At 50.2% G+C, this 18913-nt stretch overlaps 1 protein-coding gene across 1 annotated transcript in view; it reads left to right on the forward strand.

Annotated features, from left to right (window-relative positions):
• The first annotated feature begins 2472 nt into the window (after positions 1–2472).
• The window catches only part of NUP93 (nucleoporin 93), a 113502-nt gene continuing 97061 nt past the window's right edge, over positions 2473–18913 (forward strand). Inside the window, exon 1 of the mRNA XM_056136199.1 lies at positions 2473–2577. The gene's annotated coding sequence lies outside the window, so the exon portion shown is untranslated. The remainder of the gene's footprint in view (positions 2578–18913) is intronic.

Raw genomic sequence — 18913 nt, forward strand, 5'->3', positions numbered from 1 at the left:
ACTCCTTGCTCTGCCCAGGGATCACTCCTAGCAGTATTTGGGAACTAAATGCGGTGCTGGGGATTGAACCCAGATCAGGTGTGTGCAAGGTAAACAACTTTCCCATTCTGCTTTCTCTCTCTCTCTCTGGCGGCCTAGCACCCACAACCTGATTTGTGGTAGTGTGGCCATTTCCTTGCAGGAACTTTGAAAACTTCACTAGAATTTTTAGGGCCTACCTGTGATTCTATCACCTAGAAGATCTTTCTCATGTGTTACTTATAATTTCATTTACAATCCATTACTTATCTATTTTTCTTTTGGCGGCCACTTGTGGTGTCGCTGAGGAACTACACCCATTCTTGGAACTTGGGAATCACTCCTGGAAATGCCTGGGATTGAACCCAGGCCTCCTGCATGGAGCGTGCACTCCAGGACCCTGAGCTAGCTCTCTGGCCTCATCACTTATCACTTAATCACTTAATCCCCCTTATTCATCGAATTACTCGAGCGGGTGCCAGTAACGTCTCCATTCATTCCGGTTGCGTGCTAGCGTAGCCCAATGGTATCTGTTCATTCTAGGAACGTACAGAGCCTCAAACCGATCATTCAGGGTCTTGACGAAGAAGTCTGACCATCTTGTAGGTGGGCGTCCACGTGATCTTTTGATGTCCTGTGGAATCCAATCAGTAATGGCTCTAGTCCAGCAGTTGTCTGTAAACCTCATTACGTGTCCAGCCCATCTGATTTTTGATGTCTTGGCAAATGAGACAGCGTCCCTGATTCTTGAGCGTTGACAAAGATCAGAACTCCGGTGTGTAGGACCCGGAGCTGAGATCTCCAAGCCTGCACGGTTTGGGACTGGACCTGTCAGTAGCTAGACAGTTACACCCTCCAACTGCCATGTAACCCCAACAATGGCCAGGATCCAGAGATTATCACAACAAGCTCCCGGGAGCGCGTGGCCGCATTCGTGGCCACGCAACTATTTATTTACTTTTCTCTAAGTTTTCAGGGTACCTTTAAATATCCCACCCGCACGGCAGAGCCTGGCAAGCTATCTGTGGTCTATGCCAAATAGACCAAATTGATATGCCAAATCCAGTAATAAATGGATCTCTGGCTTCATACTTTAGTTTTTTTATTTCCTCCCCCCTCTTCCCTCTCTTGATATTGTTTGGGTGACTGGTCACACACATGTTTAATTGTAGAGCCTGAACAGTTGTTTATGGTGCTCACCAAGGATCCCACACCAATCAGGTCCCAGGTCCCAGTGTTTGCACATCAGGCCTGTGCCTGCCAAGAGTTGCACTTCTTTAGTGACGGTACTCAAGGACACTCTGGTTGTAGTGCTCATGTGTGTGTGTGTGTGTGTGTGTGACTACGGTGCTCATACAGGGGGCTGCGCTCTCAGTCGCACTGACATCTTGTTTATAGCTGTGGTCTTCACCATGGATTGCACACATCTGGTTGAAGTGTGGCTGGAAATTGCTTAGGGTGCCAGGGTGCCGCAGAGCCACCAGGCACAAGCAGCTGAGCTGCCAGAATCCTGCTGGGCAGTGCCAGAGACTAAACTTGTGGCCTTATGCTCACAAGTGGCTCTAACCACTGATCCATTTCCTGACCTTACTAATACTGGTTGCATGAGTGGCCAGTGTGACAGTCCTAGTTCTCTCTCCCCCGTAGGTGCAGGAAAAATAACAGACTCCTCCGTTCTCTCTCCTGCCCACACTCCAATCTGCAAGTAAAGGACTGGAGCATTTTCCACAAAAATAATTCAGCTCATGCTCCACTCTTGCTGTGGCACTTCTCAACTTTCTTCTCATGGCTTGATGCCCGGGAGAAGTCTGGCCCTAGGCAATTATGAGCCTTAGCCCACCTGTCTTCCTGCATCCTCTGCCAGTCTTTTTGCCCCCTTCTATTTTCCAACAAAAAGCTCGTTTTCGCCTTTGGAGCCTTCACTCCTGTTCTCTGTTTAGAATGCTTAGCATGCAGCCCGACCTGGCCAAGGCTGACCTTTCCCGTGACCGGTTCAGCTCAGACGACGACCACACCTGCCGCGAGAAGCCCTGAACTTTTTTCATTTTCTTACCCTCTTTCCCATGATCTGTCTATTTTTCCTTTAACGTCCTTCTAACAAACATCAATTACTGGCCGTCGTTTCCTCCCACCCGTCTGAGAACTCTATTAGGCCGGGGATTTTGTTTTCCTAGGTCTCTATCGTGCGCTAGGCTGGAGACCCTGGAAATGAAGAGTAATAAAAACGCGCACGTGGTCGTGGGATCCTTCTCTCCGGCAAAGCCACGTGGTAGAGGAGACGCCCCGGGCGCGGGAGGGCGGGGCCGTGGGCGTGTCACGAATGACGTTTCACCCAGGCCCCGCCCAGACATCGCCCAGGCTCCGCGCAGGCCCCGCCCAGGCCCCGCCCCTGTTCCTGTCCGCTTCCGCCGCTCTCCAGAAAACTCATTGGGCGGCGCGCCGCGCGGGGGCTTCTGGGAGCGGCCGCGCTCAGCCAATCGGGAGGCGCGGGCGAGCGGCGCGAGAAGCGGCGGCCGCGTTCTCGGCCGGGACCGGGCGATCCAGACGTCGCTGGACCAGGTAAGGGCGTCTCCGGCCGCGTCCCTGCGGGCCAGGGCCCGGCCGCTGCGGCGTGGAACCCCGGCGGGGGCAGCCCGTCCCGCGCCCACGCGCTGTCCGCTCGCCGCGTGGTCGCCCTGGCGCGGCAGTGGCGGCCGGCTGTCAGGCCGCTCGGGGACGCCGAGTCCAGGCGGGCCTGTCCCCCCGCGCGCTGGCCGCCGCGCGCCACGCCCCCGCCCGGCCAGCCCACCCCCGCGGGGGGTTGCGGCTGACCCCCGGCCCGCGGCGGGGAGCTTTTCGGAAGGCGTTGCCTTCTGCAGGGCGGTGGATGGGGGGGTCTTAGGAGGGAGAGGGGGGCTTTCGGGGAACGGGTCCCGGCCTTGGATCTAGCTCCAGCCGGCACCCGGGGGTGGGGGGTGGGGGGTGACACCGGCTCCTCACGTCGGGAGATGCTGAGGATCGGATCCTGGCGTGGCCCGGGTTCTTTTCTAGGCCCAGCCCTCCGGCCCCTGTAAGGGCGGGCGTGGTGCTCATGGTTGCACCATTTAAAAAAGAAAAACGAAAAGAGGCGGCCCACTGGTTTTCCCCTCTTTTGTCAGGTCGGGGAAGGAGGGCTTGGTTGTGGTCGAGATTGTCTTTCGTTCAGCGGAGAGGAGAGAGTAGGGGGTCAGCTTTTGTTTGGGGGGATATGAGAGGTGTTCTTGGGCATAGGAGTTTTTTTTTTTTTTAAATTCGACTCTTGGTGTATTTGTGTTTGGGACATTTCCCCAGTTAGCCTTCCTGGTGCTCTCATCCAAATTTGCAGCTTTGAATTCTTATCTGTCAGGTTGTCATCTCATTATATCTGCCTTTTCTCCAGAGGCCTACTTGTGTCTTCACCAAGAATGCATGATGGGGGGGGGGACGGGGGCGGCTAGTAAGCTCTTTTATCTTCTGTCCCATACTATTGCAATCTCTCTTCCCGCCTCCCCCCATACCTCCTCCCTGCATTTCAGTAATATAGAAGTCTGGCTTGTAAGGTTCAAGTTGTCCATAACTGTTTTCATTTCCCAACTCCAGTGCTTGTCAACCTGGCCGAGTCCCCACCATCTCTTCCCTTAGATGATTGAACGACGCAATCTTTCAGTAATATTCCAGCTCCGGTCTGGTCTCCCTGCTTCTGGCCTAGCTCCTCTTTGCAGCCCAGCTGCTGGAAAGATTCTGTGCTCAAAATACCCTCCACTAACTTCCTGCCTTTTTTCTTGGGGGGGGGGGGTCTGGTGGGGTCTGGATTTCTCTTTAGTTTTTGTCCCACTGTGGTGCTTAATCACAGAGAAGGCACTTTGAATGGGAATGTCACCTGATTCTGGACACCTGTACCCTTCCTCCCAATCTGGGGGTAGGGGGCACATCCCCTTTGGCCTTGGTTTGTGGGTCCCTAAGATGTCTATCAATGCCTTTGTTTTTCTGTTGTTGTTTTGTTTTGAGGGGCCACAGCTGCCTCAGTGCTCATGGTGCTCATGAGTCCGTGCTGGGGATGATTCTTGGGGCTCCAGACCATGTGCTCTCACTTCCTGAGCCAGCCTCCCTTCCTTCTTTTGCTCCTCCCCTCCACTCCCTTCCCTTCTACTCCCTCACTTCCACATGTCAGTCTTCAGGACTGCTGTGACCACTCACCTCTCAGGCCTTTCCCTTGGGTCCTCTAGCCATGCGTTCCCCATTTCCTGTCTTCCCCTGTTGCTCTAGTTATTCGTAGCATTTTTATTTTATGTCCTTATACTGTGTCTTAGTGGTCTTCTTTTCTGCTAGAATGTGAAAGTGGTGGCTATTCTCTGGTGTGTCCCCAGAATCTAGTCTGGCACATACTAGGTCCTCTGTCACTGTCACTGTCCTCCCGTTGTTCATCGATTTTCTCGAGCGGGCCCAGTAACGCCTCCATTGTGAGACTTTGTTGTTACTGAGTTTGGCATATCGAATATGTCACGGGGAGCTTGCCAGGCTTTGCCATGTGGGCGAGATACTCTCGGTAGCTTGCCGGCCTCTCCAAGAGGGGTGGAGGAATCAAACTCGTATCGGCCATTTGGACGCTTGCAAGGCAAACACCCTACCCGCTGTGCTATCGCCCCAGCCCACTAGGTGCTCAATCAGTATAAAAGAAATGATTCTGTGACACTTGGGGATATGATGGCAAGTGAGATGGGCCTCCTCTGTGAACTGATGCTCCTGTGTGGAAATCAGCAGCACCACACTCACAGATACAGAATGTATTGTCAGGGCTTTTTTTTTTTTTCCCCTTTTTTCTTTTTTAAAAGGAGGACAAGATATTTAAGTGAGAACTGGTTGAAAAGAGAGCGAGTTGTGGGAATATCTGGGTCAAGAGCATCCTTGGAGGGGAGAGCAAATGCAGAGCTGCAGCATCGGAACCTGCTGCGTTTAGGGGTTGCAGTGCTCAGGAGGCTGGGGCCTTACTGATGGGTCTCTGCAAGCTGGCCTGAGGATGCCGTGCTGCTCAAGGCCATGCAGTGCCCAGTGCTAATCTGGGCCACCCTGGTCTTCTGGGGGCTCTGGGGATGCCCCTGGCCATACTCAGTGGATCCTGTGGTGCAGGAATCAACCTCAGATATGCAAGGCGGGTACTCTCTTACTAAGCCACATCCCTGACCTTTGGAAGGCCTGTTCCTCCTCCTCCTCCTCTTCCTTGACCTCCCCTCCCCTTTCCCCTCGTCTTCCCCCTCCTTCTCCTCCTCCTCTCCCCCTCACCCTCCCTTTTGGGTCACATCTGGTGATATTCAGGGGTTACTCCTGATTCTGTACTCAGACATCACTCCTGGTGGGACTCAGGGGAAAATATGGGTGCTGGGGATAGAACCCAGGATGGCTGTATGCAAGTGTCTTGCTTGCTGTATTATTGCTCTGGCCCCAAGCCTTGTTTCTTTATGTGTAGAGGAGAACTTGGGGTAGAGAAATATGTGTATTTTTTAATTTTAGGATTATTTCAGATTGCCAGCAAACGTGAAAGGAAGTTGTCTCTCTTCCTCACTTAGTTGATGAGGGGAAACTGTCTAGAAAGGAGAAACCTGAACTCTAAGAGGAGCCAATGTCCATTGCAGTGACAGCTGTCATTTCCTAACCTCTGGCTGTGTCCCTCTGCTCTGTCATATGACATCATCCTCAGCAACCTAGGACACTATACCTGCTCCCTCCTGGGCTTCCTTGTTTATGGCAGCTTCCTCCACCCCTCACTCAGGCTGAGGATCTGGAAACTGTGCTGAACTTTCTTCTCTGGCCTTCTACATTGGTGATTGGTTCCCACACTGAATCTTGTCACTGTCACTGTCACTGTCCTCTTGTTCATTGATTTGCTTGAGCGGGCACCAGTAACATTGTTGTTACTGTTTTTGGCATATTGAATATGTCACAGGTAGCTTGCCAGGCCTTGCCATGTGGGCGAGATACTCTCGGTAGCTTGCTGGGCTCTCCTTGGAGAACTACATATATGTGTATGCTTGTATATAAATGAGGGTTGGAGATAGTTTAAAGGTATGGCGCGTTTGCTTTGCATGTGGGAGCCCTAGATTTGAACCCGAGTACCACAGGGTCCCCGCGGCCCCACCAGATGTGACCCTTCTTCCTCCCATATGTGGTTTGATGGTGTATAGGCCTCTCCTACTCCCCCTTCTGCCACAGTCACTCTGGAGCAGGCCACTCTTCACCTAGCGCTTCTAGGTGATCAGGTGGCCTCTGTGAACTCCCTCTTGTTCCTAGTCGCCCTTCCTCCCCTGAGTCTGGCCTTTCTTCTTGTAGCAGTGAGAAGAGGCTCATCACAAATGACAGATACAGTCAAATGTAGAATGATACTGTCATTTAACCATAGTTGACATAGTTAAGAAGAGAAAGCAGAACAGTCTTAAACTTGTCCCTTGAAGGAGCATTTGCTTGTTTGGTATCGAAGATTGACTACTATTTTATTTTATTTTTCTTGGTATTTGGGCCACACCTGCCAGTGTCCAGGGCTTACCCATGGCTCTCTATTCAGGGATCACTCCTGGTTGACTTGAATCTGGGTTAGCCGCATGCTGTACTGTCAGGCTGGGTCCCTAACTACTGTTACGTGTAGCTCTGTAGTTCAGTGGATAGGGTATGAGAGCAAGATTTCCTATTGAAATTAAATGTTTGCTTTCTTTTGAATCACACCTTCATAGTGGAAATTTGAATTTATAATAAAAACTATACTTAGGAAACGTAATATACATTTGAAACAAGCATTTAAAAGTTTAAACTCCCTCCCTTCCCAAATGTTTATAGATGTGAAGTTGTGATCAAACACATTTTAATTCAGCAGCAAACATTAACTAGACAATTTTTAAAATAGAGATATTGATAATTAAATGATAACATGTTGCCAAATCGGCACTTTTGGAAAACAACTAAAGTAGTATTTTAGAATGATTACTCAATGGAGTTTATGGAATACTGTTTTTGTCAACTCCTTGAAATAGGTAGGAATTATCTTCTCTCGTTTGTTTCCTCTTCCGTCAGGGGGCAAGTCAGTGGTTCTCAGGGGCTGTGCCTGGCTCAGTGCTCGGGGACCCCTTCTGGTGGTGCTAGGGGTTGAGCCTCCTGTGCTCACCTGGTGAGAGTTCTTCTGTCTCTCCAGCCCTCTTGCCTTCCTTTTTGTAAGTGAAGAAATTAAACGGAAATCATTCAAATTTAATCGTCGATTGCCTCGAGCAGGCCCCTTCATCCTGGCCCTGAGATTATATTCAAGGCTCTTTAGGAGAATGAGATTCATCATTGTTACTGGTATTTGGCATATTGGGTACGCCACAGGGAGTTTGCCAGACTCTGCCGTGTGGGCAGGCTACATTCGGTAACTTGCCAGTTTGTCCAAAGTAGGAATGAGATAATAAGATGTCATAATAGGATGTCGCGCGGTCGCGAATGTGGCCGCGCGGTTCCGGGAGCTGATTTTTATAGTCTCTGAGTCTTGGCCGTTGATGGGATTCAAATTTATACTGGGAAGGGAAATTGATCTACCTTTAAGTTGTAAATGAACATTTCTAGATTTAAATCATGTGTTGGGTTCAATGCTCCGTCTTCTGCTTACCCAAACTATTAAAAATATTTATGTGTCATTAGGCCCGCATAGCAAAGCCTGGCAAGCTACCAGTGGCGTATTTGATATGCCAGATACAGTAACAATGTGTCTCACAATGGAGATATTGGAGATGCTGGAGATGCTGGAGCAAATTGATGAACAACGGGAGGACAGTGACAGCGACAGTGACAGGTTTAAAAAAAAAACTGAGAAAAGGAAGACCAGCCTATGTGTTTTTTTAGGGGGGTGGGGTGCGGGGTGGGGAGGGCACCCCCAGTGGTGCTCGGTGCTTACTACTGGCTCTGGGCTTAGGGATGACTCCTGGTGGGACTGCTGGGGCCCTAACAAAATACCCTAACTAGGATAGTTTACCAGTATCTCTCTGGCCCTAGGCTATGCATTTTGAAAACCTATCAGTGTAAATAGCAACATTAATTTCTTCATCTGATGGTTACATTCCCTTCTCTGATGATATACACACATATATATATACATATATATATTTTTGCTTTTTTGGGGTCACACCCGACAATGCTCAGGGGCTACTCCTGGCTCTGCACTCAGGAATTACTCCTGGCGGTGCTCCGGGGACCCTATGGGATGCTGGGGATCGAGCTGGGTTGGCCACTTGCAAGGCAAACACCCTACCCGCTGTGCTATTGCACTGGCCCTGCAGGATCTTTGAGGTTGGAAAGAGCTGATATTTTTGCAAGTGGTAAAATTAGATTTTCACAGTGAATGGTAGTAAGTGTTGTTTGGCATATTGAAATTCCCCAGGGAAAGTAGTTGGTGTCTTTTTTCTGTGTAAGTCGTGGAATTGAGCAAGATTCCGTTGACACTGAGGAAAAGACGGATAAACCTTCTTTATCCTTTCATCTCTTTCTCAACTTTTCACAGTTCTCAGATAACCAGGCCATTGGCATTGTGGGCGATAAGGCGAAGGAAAGATTCCGTAGATTTCATCTGCTTTGTCCATGAAAAGGACAGTGAGAGCCACTAGCATTCTGAGCCTTAGTGGAGAGAACATTTTCTAGACATTTTTCATCATCTACCCAAAAATTTCCTCAAAATATACCCCCCAAATAAAACAGTTTTACCACAGAAAGGCAAATACAAAAGGACTAATGTTGTTGATTTTTTTTTAATTGAGGTCTCATAATCTTTGTTTTTTTGTGGGGGCCACACTTGGCAGGGCTAGAGGAACAAAGTAGTGCTGGCAGCCAAACCCTGGTCTCCAGCATGTCAGCCTTGTGTACCAGCCTCTTTTTTGGGGGGGGGGGGGGGGGAGGGAGTGTGCCTGAGCAGTGCTCAGGAGGTCTTGGGTCGACTCCCGGAGATGTGAGTCAACCAGGCTGGGTGGTTCAGTGTGAGGGCCTGAGGATGTGCTGTTGCTTTTGCAGCCTGTGGTACCAGGGACCAGCCGGGCAGCCTTGAGGGATGCGGGCGTTAGGGCCCACTATGGCCACGCATGTTGGTGTTTGGGCACCTCCAGATCTCTATGAGGTGATGTTCCTGGATCAAGCCCTGGTTGGGTATGTATGCCTTAACCCTGTACGGTCTCCCAGGTCCTGACTCAGTCCTTAGAGCTGGCTCCCGAGATCTCAGGATTTACAATATTATTATTATTCTGGGCTGGAGCGATAGCACAGCGGGTGGGGCGTTTGCCTTGCATGTGGCCAACCTGGTCGACCGGGGTTTGGTTCCTCTGCCCCTCTCAGAGAGCCCCGCAAGCTACCGAGAGTATCTCGCCCACACGGCAAAGCCTGGCAAGCTACCCGTGGAGTATTTGATATGCCAAACACAGTCACAACAAGTCTCACAATGGAGACATTACTGGGCCCGCTCAAGCAAATTGATGAACGACGGGAGGACAGTGCTACAGTGCTACCGTATTATTATTCTATTATTTTTAATTAAACTCTTCAGTGAAGCAGCATAGTTTTTATTGAAACTTACTTAGGAAGATGTGAGGGGAGAGAAAGAGAGCAGTAGGTGGTCAGGAAGGAGCACAGTCTTCCTAAGAGTAGAAAAGCCAGCCAAGAGATATGGAGCGAGCAGGCGAGATGGGTGTTCAAGGGAGCGCCCCAGCGGGAAGGGCAATGATTGAGGTGCCCAGGCTCCTGCTCACCCTCATGCTTTCATCTTTACGCCCGTGTTGGGCTGCTGGGACCTAGTGAGGCAGCGTTGCCGGTGTTTACTGCCCAGACGTGGCTCCAAGGCCCTGCTCGAGTGCTGGTCTTCAGCCGCAGGGCTTCCGAGTGCTGCTAGTCCACAGCCTAGGGAGATTGAAAACCAGTGGGACAGACTTAAAACAGTTTTTGTGCCTTCAAGTCATTGCGGGAGGTGGAAGGGATGGGGGTCACATCCAAAGGATGATGGATTGTGGCCTGTGAAAATGACATGAAATCCAGATCTGACTACTGGCCAGTAATTACATTTTCTTTTTATCCTTTTTTTTTTTTTTTGTTCTGTGTTTGGTTGGAGCCCACACCTGGCAGTGCTTAGACGCTATTCTTAGTTCTCTGCTTGGGGGGTCATCCCTGGTGGTACATGGGACCAGGTGGTGCCCGGCTTTGACCCCTGATCTCCTTCATGCCAAGCATGTGCTCAGCTCGCTGAGCTGTCTCTCAGGCTTCCTGTGATGAAAATTTTATGGGAGGGGTGTGACCCTCTTATGTTTGCAGATTACCTATGCTGCTCTAAAGACGGCAGAGCTGAGTAGCTGTGCCAGAGGCGGCCCACGAGGCCCACGGGGCTCACGGTCAGGCCCTTTAACAGAAGTCGGCCCTCCTGCCCAGGCACCAGGGACCACCGGGACCAGGGATGGGCTGAGTTGCCTGGCCTAGGTCGCCTGGCCTAGGCTTGATGGCCGAGGTGGTCTCCCACTTTTCCTGTGTTTTCTCTCCTCCTTGAGCCACTGAAGGCATGCGTGTGTGTGTGTGCGTGTGTGTGTGTGTGTGTGTGTGTATGCCGGAAATTACACACAGTTTTTAGAGAACTTGTAAGTAGCAGCTATTTCTGGTACCACTGACTGTGTCTCTCAGTCCTCAGTGGTCCCATTTGAGAGGTCACAAAGCCTGGGGCGAATAGATGACCCTTGTTACTTGATACCCTTAGTAATGGATAGTTCATTTGGGATTAATACCAGAAACAAGATGCATAGACGTTTTGTTACAAAAGCCAGGAGATGGCTGCAGAGGAGACTCAGACTGTCTGCAGACCCCCAGGGCCACCCTGATCCTGATTTAAAATGACTTACCTGACTGCAGAGTTGATACTGACAGAAGTACCTTGTGTAAGGGAAGACTGCACTTGCTGTGTGCCTGATTTCGGATCTTCTGCAACATCGCTTCAGTCGACTCCCTGCCCAGTGAGCAGATCTGCCCTCTGTGGCCCCAGCCACACGGTTCTGACACTTGTCTACTAGAGACTGCGGTGGTCCCCCAGGCTAGAGGATTGCCCCCACACGCTCCTGCCATAACCCTCTCCTCCCACACCACTGGCATGGCCACTTACTTCTTGCCCGTCAGATCTTGCTCCATCTAGGAGACTGTGGCCCCTGCTGAGTTGGATTAATTAGCTAGGGCAGTTTCCAGAACTCTGAGGCACTTGGTGTTTGCCAGTAGTCAAGTTGGTGATAAAGTACAAATGCTCGGGGAGATCCAGGGAGCAGGGTATGGACGGGTGAGCATGGGAACTTCCGAGGAACTAGGCTTGCTCCCTCCCAGTATTGTCCTTGTGTTGGTGGACTGACCCAAAAATTCTTTAGTACACGTGAAACATCATTCAAATTTGCCAGAGGGGACTCCCTTGTCAACAGGAGACTGCCAAGGGTGCCAGAAGCTCTGTATTAAGAACTGGACAAACACGGCAATACTTTTTTTGCTTTTTGGGTCACACCTGGCGATGCACAGGGGTTACTCCTGGCTCTGCACTCAGGAGTTACTCCTGGTGGTGCTAGGGGGCTCAGGGGACCATATAAGATGCTGGGAATCAAACCCGGGTCAGCCGCGTGCAAGGCAAACGCCCTACCCGCTGTGCTATCTCTCCAGCCCCACGGCAATATTTTTTGTTTCTGGTTTTGCCCACAGCCATTGGTGCTGGAGGGACAGTTGTCTGTGCGTGGTGGTGCTTGGGGGACTGTGCGGTGCCTGGGAATGAACCTGGGGCTCCTTCATGCCTACCAGGCCTGCCAGCCCTTTAACTATTATCCCCATCCCCAAGTACACCTCTTTTTCTTTTTGGGGGTGTGCCCAAGATTAATCCCAGCATGTGAATACCACTGAATTCCATCCCCAATCCTGATACTTTTAAATTTCCGGTGCCACTTTTTCTGGCTTGATTTTATATATTACCATGATTGTACTGGGATGATAAGGGGGATCATATTTTCCATAATTAAGACACTAACAGCAAGGGCATTGGCATTATCTGACACCATTGTGCTCTGCATTTATATTAACTATTTCATCTTGTATATTATTTGGGTATCTTTCCCCCTCTCATTAACGAATGTTGATATAAGTGGCTTTTTTTGGTATACTGAATAACAGGTGGATAACCACTTTGAGGTGGCCAATGTGAGGACATGGGCATTCCCCCCAGCATTTGATCTTGGTTCTAGGTAGGAGTTGCTATCGTCTTTATTTATCTCTTGTAGCTAATTTTCTTAGCATCTTCTAGGTTTGGTGAAGAGATTTAAATTAAGGGAACTTCCCAATAAGAGCATTCTTCATTTTTGTTTGGTTTGGGGCCACTCCGGTGGTGCTGTGTTAGCTGCCCCCACCCAGGTCAGTGCTCAGGTTACTCCCAGCTGGCGCTCAGGGGCCTCGTGGTGCTGGGGCCTCCTGTGTATGCTCTCTTGCTTCTGAGGCCACGGGGCTGTCTCAGCTGCAGCCTCCAAAGAGCAGTGGTTGGCTTGGGGAGAGGGGAAATTTACTGACCATACATGGCATTGGAGGCACAACGTGAGTCTAGCTCAGTGAATTTTCTCCGAGTCACCATATCAACAGGTCAGAACACAGAAATGGGCTCCTCCCCATTCTGGAGGGTGGAGGGTGCCCTCCTCTCCACCTGCGATGTTTTCTCAGCTCTCCCCTCTGGAGAAGTTTCCCCCCTTTTCTCTCTCACTCTCTTGCTCTCTCCTTCATAATCTCTAAAGCTATTTTACTTAAAAAAGACAAATTTACCAGCCCCCTCAGAAATCTGTCCTTTCCCTGCTGCTAGGACAGGCAGTCCCTCCCTCTGGTCACAGCGATGTCTTCCCTGAGGCAGAGGTGTCTGGGTCCTTAGCAGTGCTGCGAGCCCCCAAACGTCTCCACATGTGAGTTATCGCTGGCCCGTAGGAGCCCTGGGCCTGGCCTCACTGGCTTCCTCCAGCCTTGCCATCCCCTTAGTGTGACAGTTTTCTGTCCCCCCACCCCCTTCCTAATGCCTCGGGGCAGCTGGCGTGGAGGCGCTGCAAGTGCCGTGACCAGATTGTCTTCACACAAAGCCTGGACCTTGTTTTTGGGTTCACTTGGGTCATTTCCATTCTTCTGACCAGACAGAGCTAGTGAGGTTTTTTTCTTGATCAAGGTCAGCATCTTGTTATCCAGTTGGTGTTGGTTGGTTTAGCCTCTATTTTATGTCTGAAGTTCATCATTTATTCTGTGGAAGGGACCAAAACTGCCCTTAAATGTATGGAATTAACCATAAATATAATTTAAAAAGAAATCTAAATATCTGCACTTCCCTCATCCCTCACCTTGGTTGTGCTGAGGATGCTGTGATGGCCAGGGCCTGTGCACGCCCTGCTCTGCGCTCCTGTGTCCTCACGGCGGTCACACTTGGGGTTGTCCCCAAAGCCCCGAGTATTCTGACTCATGACCACATGCTTGCATAGCCACACTGGAAACTGCCGTGCTCTTCTTCCAGAACGAAATTTAAAAATCTGTTTTGTTTTGTTTTTGTTTGGGGGCTTACTCCCAGCCCTCAGGGGTCACTCCTGGCGGGCTTGGGGGACCATATATGGTACTGGGGACCTAACCCAGGTTGGCTGCATGCGAGGCAAGCCCCCTCCTCACTGTGCTATCACTCCGTCCCTAAATTTAAAAATCTTACATGAAATCTAAGGAGTAGCGCCTGAGCATCTCCGGATATGGCCTCAAATGAAAAATAAATGTAATAAGAGTTACTGTTCCATGGGCTAGAGCGATAGCACAGTGGGTAGGGCATTTGCCTTGCATGTGGCCGACCCTGGTTCGATTCCTCCGCCTCTCTCAGAGAGCCCGGCAAGCTACCGAGAGTATCTCGCCTGCATGGCAAAGCCTGGCAAACCACCCGTGACATACTCGATGTGCCAAACACAGTAACAACAAGTCTCACAATGGAGATGTTACTGGTGCCCGCTCGAGCAAATCGGTGAACAATGGGAGGACAGTGCTACGGTGCAGTGCTACTGTTTCTTGGGTGCCCACTGCTGGTGGTGCTGAGGGTCGCTCCTAGCAGTGCTTGGTGCTTGGAGGACTGTATGTGGTGCTGGGGATCAAACAATCCTGGGTCGGCAGATGCAAGGCCAGGACCCTCTCCCCAGACTCTTTCTCTCTCTTCAGCTCCTATCAGGTTTGTTTTTTAGAAAAATATTTGATTTCATTGGTATTCTTTTTTTCTGCTTTCAATACCTATTTTAATCTTTCTAGGTAAAAGTTATATTTACTGATTTGAGATTTTTTTTTGAGCTTAGATTTTAATATTATGATTTTCTCCCTTTAAAAGTACTCACAGATATTTTCGTTCTACTGGGGGTTCTCTCCAGCATGACTGTTTCAGGGAGAGTCCGCAGCGCCACCACACCTCTCCCTCGCCTCTCACTGACTCAGCGGGCTGGTTTCTGGAGGCCAACGCAGAGTCTTACTTCCTTGCTTCCTTTCTTTATATTCCACATGTGAGTGAGACCGTTCCATATTTTTCCTCCTCCCGTGACTCACTTGACTCTGCCTGGCACCCTCTGCTCCCCAGCCAAGCTGCAGCCAGCCACAGCATCTCCTTTTCTCTTGTAATGGATCGGATCCCACGGGCAGACGACGACAGCCTCTTCAGCAACTATCTGTTCTTGGACCTTTTTTCTCTTTTGCTTTTGGGGTCATGCCTAGCGATGCTCAGGGATTATTTCTGGCTCTGCACAATAGGAATCACTCCTGGCGGTGCTCGGGGGACCCTTTGGGATGCTGGGGAATCAAACCTGGGTTGGCCGCATGCAAGGCAAATGTCCTCCCTGTGGTGCTATTCCCCCAGCCGCTGTTCTCGGATCAGCTATGGTGAGTAGTGCTTCCATGAACATATTGGGAGGCCCACGGATATATTTTCAAGTTTTTTAATGTTTCTGTTCTCTTGGGGTGGAATCACTGGATCATATGGAAGCCCAGTTCTTGATTTGGAGGAGTATCTCCACTGAGTCTGTTGATGACATCACCACCCCTGGATGAGGCTTGGCCCTCCCTACTTCCCCGCCAGTTCTGACTGTTGGCAGACATTTCATCTTTTACCTATGAAATGGAACATAGTAATTGCTATATTCTATCTTCGTAATTGCTAAGTCTTCTGAAAATTTTGCATTAGTTTTCTGCTATTGATTTCTAGCTTAATTCTGTTATGCTTGGAGAGTACACTTGGAATGAATTAAACCCTCAAAATTGTTGGCTGGCTGATTTTAGTGCAGAAAGGTCCCAGTTTCTCCCCAGCATTGTGTTATGTTTCTCTTCTCTTAGAACAAGCTTAGTTTCTATTTTTAAGTTATAAAGCAGCATTCTTTCTAGATATTCTCTTAGTCGGGGGTTCTGTTCACCTGAAAAGTGGGCTGTTTCTTTTTCAATACTGCTGTCTTTTTGTCTGGGTGTGTGGCAGGAAAGCGTTGGCCCGGATCACATGTGGTCTGCGTGCATGCCATTTGTACTGTTGCTGCCTCCTGCTGCGCTGCCTCGGAAATGTGAAGTATCAGTTGGTAGTCGGAAGGGAATGTTTCTGCTCTGGTCTTTGCTTGCCAGGGGCTGCCGATCTGGCAGGGGAGTGGAGGAAGCCTGGGAGAAGGACAGACTCTTCAGAAGCAGGAGAAAAAACTGCTCTCCATTCAGCAAGTGAGCTGCTGCAGAGAGCCAGGAGTGTGTGTATGTCGGTGAACACAGTAAACAGAAACCCCGGGAGGCCGGGCAGCGAGGGTGATGCGGGAGTTGGGGTGAGTATGGGATGTACTTTCAAATACTAGGCCCTGGTTTGGCATCAAAGGCCAGCTGACAGTTGAGGTGAAACAAGGAGGGAATTGGCCATGAGTATACATGGGGCAATCCCATCAATGGCCAAGACCCAGACACTATAAAACCCAGCTCCCGGAAGCGCACGGCTGCATTTGCTGCCGCGAGACATCTTATTATCTCATTCTTACTTGGACAAACTGGCAGGCTACTGAATGTAACCTGCCCACATGGCAGAGTCTGGCAAACTCCCCGTGGCGTACCCAATATGCCAAATACCAGTAACAATGATGGGTCTCATTCTCCTAACCCTGAAAGAGCCTTGAATATGGCACTCTTTAAAAACCTCAGGGCTAGGACGAAGGAGACGTTACTGGTGCCTGCTCAAGACAATCGATGAACAATAGGATGGTGTGATCGTGATCGTGATACATGGGGTGGGAGGGTTGAGGGGCTGGCAGGTATGTTCCAGGTGAAGTACAGAACCCCAGGGAAGAAATCTCCCTGGCCCCGTGGGGTGCTCCAGGGATGCCCCAGGGATACTCTGGCATGACTGGAGCCCCGGGAATGAAGGGGCATGTTGGAGATGTGTCGGGGAGGAGGGGTCTGCTTCTCTCGGGCTCAGTCAGTCCAGGCATTTAAGCAGCTGAGTGATGTGATCTGACTGACTTGAAAAGCATCAGGGCCGCAGTAGGGAGACAGGGAGAGCTTCCAGTCGAGGGGACTGCAGCTTGGATAGTGGGGGAGGAGGTTGGGAGAGGTGGATGCATTTTGAAAGGAGATTTTAAAATCTCCGTGGGCCACTTGGGCCGTGGAGGTCTTGGGGGGGGGGGGGGTTAGGCCCAAGTAACTGACAAGCAGGTTTTGTAGGTGACAGGTTAGAGCCTAGCTTAGGGTGTTGAAGTCTGGGATGTTTAGAGATTCCACCTTACTCACCCTGGTCACTGTGATTATGGGTAATAAAAAATCTTACTTAAGAACTGAGGAGGTAACTCAGAGGCCCTGAGTGTGGCTACCTGTTCCCCTCGTCCCCTTGCAGCGTTGGGTGCAGTCCAGAGGCCCCCAGCGCTGCTAAGCCTCAAGCAGCATATTGTTGCAGATCTCCAAGTTCTGTCCAGTTGAGTGAGTATTGCCAGACATGACCTATTGGGAGATGGGTCCTGTCACAGAGCATGCATCTTGCACATGTGAGGTTCTGAGTCCAACTCCGGGGCCGTGTGCCCCAGAGCAGTGCTGGGAGAGGCCCCTTCAAAAACTAAGAACTTATTTATTGAACCAGAATAAAGCGAAGCTTCTATTTTGCGTTCCCTGCTTATCTCAGATTCATTTTTTTAAACATGTTCAAAATTTCTAGTTTTTATTGAACTAGTACCTACTTAGATGTGAGCAGGGAGAAGGAAAAGAGAGCAAACTTGAGAGAGCAGGCCGGCCAAGAGACTTAGAAAGGCGCACGTTCAGGGAGAGACTGGGTTTGAGGAGAAAGTGAGCGGGTGTTGAGATACTCGGACAGCAAGCGAGAGGCGTGTTCCAGAGAACAGGGCCTTGGGAGAGCAAGGTACGGGCATGTTACTTGAGAAGTTGAACATTTCCTGAGTTTCCTGACATGGATGTGAAATCACCATCATGATCATGATCATGATCATCCTGTTGTTCGTCGATTGCCTTGAGCAGGCACCAGTAACGTCTCCTTCGTCCTAGCCCTGAGATTTTAAAAAGTGCCATGTTCAAGGCTCTTTCAGGGTTAGGAGAATGAGACCCATCATTGTTACTGATATTTGGCATATTGGGTACACCACGGGGAGTTTGCCAGACTCTGCTGTGTGGGCAGGTTACATTCGGTAGCCTGCCAGGTTGTCCAAAGTAAGAATGAGATAATAAGATGTTGCGTGGCTGTAAATGCGGCCGTGTGCTTCCAGGAGCTGGGTTTTGTGAAATATTAGATGCTTCCTCCCCACCCCCATTTATTTATTTGTTTGTTTGTTTTGGGGCCACACCCTGAAACGCTCAGGATTTCCTCCCAACTCTGTGCTTAGGGACCACTCCTGGCAGGCTCTGGGGCACCAGGGATCGAACCCGGGTCGGCTGGGTGCAAGGCAAGCACCCTACATGCTGTACTGTTGCTCTAGCCCTTCTTTTTCCTTTTTTTTTTTTTTTGACAGAAAAGTTTTGTTTCTTCAGTTATTTATTCAGGGAGTTTTCAAGTCGTCTTGATGAGAGAAAATAAAAAGTATTTTCTCTCCCCTGGTAGAGTGTCATTGGTTCTTGAAGTTTCTAAGGAAAACAGTTCACTGTGAGGTAGAAATGATCTGAGAACACCCTTCTACTCCCATCTTCTGCTGCCAGCCCTGTGATTCCCATTTCCTGCAGGCAGACTGTCAGGTGTAGCAGAATTGTCTTAAGGGGGAAACAGTGTTGCAAGTGAGCCAGGGACTTGAGGCACAGAGTTGTTGTGTGTGAAGGGAGGCACTGGGGCCTTGGGGACTGCAGGGTTCAGAGGCTGCGTGCCCAGACCCAGAGTGGCCGCATGCACCTGCATGGTGCTGTGCTATCTCACTCCACAAAGGCGAGCAGTTTCCAGCTGCGGCCCAGCCCAGGGGTGTGGGGGCCACACTTCACAGCATGCCATCCCCAAACCTGCAGGTGCCACCATTAAACGAAAGCACTACAGCCCCTGGTGGGCACCTTGTGAGCCGTCAACCTATATGTGCGTGAGCACCACTAAAGAGGGTAACCCTCCCTGAGCACTGTGGGAGCACCACAAGCACCACCCACCGTGGCCCCCACACCCAAGCATGTGCAATTCCCCTTCAGCAAGAGCATGGAAAGGAAGGAAGAGCATGGGGGAGTGGGCGGGGAGAGTCAGCCTGGCCCTCCTAAGGAGTGCCGAAGCATTTTTATGTTGACACCAGCAAATAGTTTGTTTTGTCCTGTGCCAGTGCCTTTAAAGTTAGTATCTTTTAGCACTCATTTTCACAAGTGCTTCCTCTGCTGTGGGTTTATGGTGGTAACAGTGCCCTTTTAACACTGACCTATGCTTCACAGCAGAGAAGCA

Source organism: Sorex fumeus, unplaced genomic scaffold, assembly GCF_029834395.1.
Source record: "Sorex fumeus unplaced genomic scaffold, SorFum_2.1 ptg000122l, whole genome shotgun sequence".
NCBI lineage: Eukaryota > Metazoa > Chordata > Mammalia > Eulipotyphla > Soricidae > Sorex > Sorex fumeus.